The 5,000-nt window shown below is 51.9% G+C and overlaps 1 non-coding gene across 1 annotated transcript in view; it reads right to left on the bottom strand.

Moving 5' to 3' along the window:
• The window catches only part of LOC124575212, a 1,910-nt gene extending 807 nt beyond the window's left edge, over positions 1-1,103 (bottom strand). Inside the window, exon 1 of the ribosomal RNA XR_006972339.1 lies at positions 1-1,103. This exon is cut by the window's left edge and continues 807 nt beyond it. This is a non-coding gene — a ribosomal RNA (small subunit ribosomal RNA).
• Positions 1,104-5,000: the final 3,897 nt, after the last annotated feature.

The following is a 5,000-nucleotide window of genomic DNA, read 5'->3' as shown; positions in this document are numbered from 1 at the left end:
ATCTGATCGCCTTCGAACCTCTAACTTTCGTTCTTGATTAATGAAAACATACTTGGCAAATGCTTTCGCTTCTGTTCGTCTTGCGACGATCCAAGAATTTCACCTCTAACGTCGCAATACGAATGCCCCCGCCTGTCCCTATTAATCATTACCTCGGGTTCCGAAAACCAACAAAATAGAACCGAGGTCCTATTCCATTATTCCATGCACACAGTATTCAGGCGGGCTTGCCTGCTTTAAGCACTCTAATTTGTTCAAAGTAAACGTGCCGGCCCACCGAGACACTCACTCAAGAGCACCCTGGTAGGATTGCAACGGGGTCCGCCTCGGGACGCACGAGCACGCACGAGGCGCGTCGCACGCCTTCAGCTCGCCCCACCGGCAGGACGTCCCACGATACATGCCAGTTAAACACCGACGGGCGGTGAACCAACAGCGTGGGACACAAATCCAACTACGAGCTTTTTAACCGCAACAACTTTAATATACGCTATTGGAGCTGGAATTACCGCGGCTGCTGGCACCAGACTTGCCCTCCAATAGATACTCGTTAAAGGATTTAAAGTGTACTCATTCCGATTACGGGGCCTCGGATGAGTCCCGTATCGTTATTTTTCGTCACTACCTCCCCGTGCCGGGAGTGGGTAATTTGCGCGCCTGCTGCCTTCCTTGGATGTGGTAGCCGTTTCTCAGGCTCCCTCTCCGGAATCGAACCCTGATTCCCCGTTACCCGTTACAACCATGGTAGGCGCAGAACCTACCATCGACAGTTGATAAGGCAGACATTTGAAAGATGCGTCGCCGGTACGAGGACCGTGCGATCAGCCCAAAGTTATTCAGAGTCACCAAGGCAAACGGACCGGACGAGCCGACCGATTGGTTTTGATCTAATAAAAGCGTCCCTTCCATCTCTGGTCGGGACTCTGTTTGCATGTATTAGCTCTAGAATTACCACAGTTATCCAAGTAACGTGGGTACGATCTAAGGAACCATAACTGATTTAATGAGCCATTCGCGGTTTCACCTTAATGCGGCTTGTACTGAGACATGCATGGCTTAATCTTTGAGACAAGCATATGACTACTGGCAGGATCAACCAGGGAGCTGCGTCAACTAGAGCTGAGCAGCCGGCCGCCCGGGAGTGTGTCCCGGGGGCCCGCGCGAACACGCAAGCGTCCGCTCAATTATTCTGCAAACAGGAGGAGGCTGAGCTCCCCTGCACCATACACCTCGAAACCCTCTCAGGTCCCGGCGGCGCGCAGCGCCGTCCTAAGTACTTGGTCGGGTTCGAGAGAGGCGCAATCGCCCGGAGTTTGGCGAGTAGACGCTTTAGGTGCGACCACCCGTGCTCCCAACTGAGCTTGCCGCTGCCGACAGAGGCCCGGGAGCGTGCTGTCGTGGCATTGCCGGCGGGAGACAACACGCGCCACCTACGGTGACCGGCAGCTCCAACGCCAGCGCCACAGAAGGACAAAAGCCCCACTTGGGTGCCGAAGCGAACTCTCCCAGCACAGCGCACGCGCCAACACGTCCGCACAGCTGCGATACAAACCACCTGCGAGAACCGCAGAGGCGACCGAGCAGCAGACGGCGTCGCGGCGCCGAGCGCCGGGCGGCGGCGCATCCTCAGCGCACACAGTCCTCAATCGGACCAGCACACTGCAGATGTCCACCGCGCTTCGCACCGGGCCCGCGAGGACCTACTTTGGCCGCACGGCGCCGCGTGCAGGGTGCGCCGGCGCGCAGCTGCGCCGCCTGCCGCCTCCGTCGGCCGGCGCGCCTGCCACTGGCCGCCCCCACCAGCCGGCTGTAGCGCGTGCGCCCACGCACCGCGCGGCCAGCACGCCGGGAGGCCCCCCCTCACCGGCCGGGGACGGTCCCACCCAGCCACCGCCGCGTATCGCTTCACACCCAGATGCCATTCACGTTCGTGGGCATGGTGGGTATCGCTGGAACAACCGGTTGGTAGCTCAACCGATCGTCGCCATCACTGATTCACCTCTAGCGAGAACAACCGCACCACAACGGTTTACCAGTTGTTCATTTGCGTAACGTCACCAGCAAACGTAGGCGTCCATCGCCATTTGCAAATTCAACGATTGTTGCATGCCTGTGTCAGGTGTCACGACACACTATGTCTGCCCACATACACGCAACAACATGTGCACGCTTCGCGAACACGTGGAAGGTGGCCCCCGTACGTATGCGATGTCCATTGCGCGAACGACTGTCAACCGGCCTCTGTCGCATGTCGCAGATGTGGAACGCAGTGCACCATGCTATCACGGTGTGTGAGAAGAGACGACTACGTCTGACAACACGCGCCACTACATCAACAGACGGCTCATGCTGATCGCCATCCAGGGCATACCACACTGCAATCCAGCTCTTATAGGGAGACGACACGTAGCTGAGTGCACAACATTTGGACCGCATGGTTCGCCGTTGTTGGCGCAGTCGTTGTACGGTCACATGTACCACGATGTATCATTCAGTACATGAGGACCAATGTGCAGTACAGTGTGTGATTTGGACGTACAACATCAGCGGACAGTTGACACAGGCCGTACCACAGCGTAGGCTAAGTGCTTCGCCATGCAAATGCCAATGAACAACTGCAAATGCCAATGAACAACTGCAAAGGGCATTGAGCATGTACGTCCTGCTGCCATCCACATTACAGTGTATAGCTGCAAGGTGTTTAACATGAAGCGATACACTGGGGACCGGGCAGTGCGAGTAGCAAACTATATTGCGGGGGTTGCAGTTAGGCAACACTACACTAATTTAACGCGTCGTATGACAATTACAGAGCAGGTTAAGGCCCAACGTGTGTTGGGTTAAGGCCCAACGTGTGTTGGGTTAAGGCCCAACGTGTGTTGGGTTAAGGCCCAACGTGTGTTGGGTTAAGGCCCAACGTGTGTTGGGTTAAGGCCCAACGTGTGTTGGGTTAAGGCCCAACGTGTGTTGGGTTAAGGCCCAACGTGTGTTGGGTTACAGCACAATATCGGTTACGTTACGGCGCAATGTGGGTTACGTTAAGGGGCAATGTGGGTTACGTTACGGCGCAATGTGGGTTACGTTAAGGGGCAATGTGGGTTACGTTACGGCGCAATGTGGGTTAGGCTAAGGCGCAATATAGGTTTCATTAAGGCGCAATATAGGTTACATTAAGGCGCAATATAGGTTACGTTAAGGCGCAATATAGGTTACGTTAAGGCGCAATATAGGTTACGTTAAGGCGCAATATAGGTTACGTTAAGGCGCAATATAGGTTACGTTAAGGCGCAATATAGGTTACGTTAAGGCGCAATATAGGTTAGGTTAAGGCGCAATATAGGTTAGGTTAAGGCGCAATATAGGTTAGGTTAAGGCGCAATACAGGTTAGGTTAAGGCGCAATACAGGTTAGGTTAAGGCGCAATACAGGTTAGGTTAAGGCGCAATACAGGTTAGGTTAAGGCGCAATACAGGTTAGGTTAAGGCGCAATACAGGTTAGGTTAAGGCGCAATACAGGTTAGGTTAAGGCGCAATACAGGTTAGGTTAAGGCGCAATACAGGTTAGGTTAAGGTACGACATAGGTTAGGTTAAGGTACGACATAGGTTAGGTTAAGGTACGACATAGGTTAGGTTAAGGTACGACATAGGTTAGGTTAAGGTACGACATAGGTTAGGTTAAGGTACGACGTAGGTTAGGTTAAGGTACGACGTAGGTTAGGTTAAGGTACGACGTAGGTTAGGTTACGGTACGACGTAGGTTAGGTTACGGTACGACGTAGGTTAGGTTACGGTACGACGTAGGTTAGGTTACGGTACGATATAGGTTAGGTTACGGTACGATATAGGTTAGGTTACGGTACGATATAGGTTAGGTTACGGTACGATATAGGTTAGGTTACGGTACGATATAGGTTAGGTTACGGTACGATATAGGTTAGGTTACGGTACGATATAGGTTAGGTTACGGTACGATATAGGTTAGGTTACGGTACGATATAGGTTAGGTTACGGTACGATATAGGTTAGGTTACGGTACGATGTAGGTTAGGTTACGGTACGATGTAGGTTAGGTTACGGTACGATGTAGGTTAGGTTACGGTACGATATAGGTTAGGTTACGGTACGATATAGGTTAGGTTACGGTACGATATAGGTTAGGTTACGGTACGATATAGGTTAGGTTACGGTACGATATAGGTTAGGTTAAGGTACGATATAGGTTAGGTTAAGGTACGATATAGGTTAGGTTAAGGTACGATATAGGTTAGGTTAAGGTACGATATAGGTTAGGTTAAGGTACGATATAGGTTAGGTTACAGTACACATTGTTGTAAGGAAAGGTTTAATGGGGGGCGGGGCGGCCGGTTTGTTGATTGTGATTATAGTAAGTGGATGCCTGCGGCATCATCTGATTTGCCACGTCAGGATGCACCTTTGGCTCATGACAGGCGGCGCTCTCATTCCATGCTTGTGGCAGACCTGTGTCTTTCATTCCTGCCATTGTTTGTGTGCTGTGAGAGGAGGCAGTATTGTGATGTTGGGTGCACCCCTGTGTAGGACATGTGTGGGTGTTGGTGGCTTGGCTGAGCAATGGTGGTTGTCGGGTGGGTGGGATATTCTGTTTTCTGAGTGGATCTCCCGGTCTGGTTATGACAGTGTGGATTGTCTAATGTGGCGGAGAGGATGCACTGGGTGTTGTTCCATGCTGGTGCTTACATATTGTCTGTGTGCGTGTTACAGGCAGAGAGTAGTGCGTGATAAGGGTGTGTGGCTGACGTGTGGTTGTGATTGTGAGCAGAGTCTTTCAGCATGTATACGGACAGTTGTATACATTATCTGTATTCTGATGGCTCTATCTATTACTAATCAGCGCCGTGTATACGTTTAATCCGGTTCCAGTCGAAACTGTTGTATCTCTGTACATTAGTGACACGGCGAGCCCGCTATGTAGTTACTCGTCTCGGCAGCTTCCACCGGTGTATGGTAAATGATTATAAGG

This window comes from Schistocerca americana, unplaced genomic scaffold (assembly GCF_021461395.2).
Source record: "Schistocerca americana isolate TAMUIC-IGC-003095 unplaced genomic scaffold, iqSchAmer2.1 HiC_scaffold_228, whole genome shotgun sequence".
NCBI classification, from domain to species: domain Eukaryota; kingdom Metazoa; phylum Arthropoda; class Insecta; order Orthoptera; family Acrididae; genus Schistocerca; species Schistocerca americana.
Note: the sequence above shows the minus strand (reverse complement) of the source record. Positions and strands in the feature narration are given on the sequence as shown.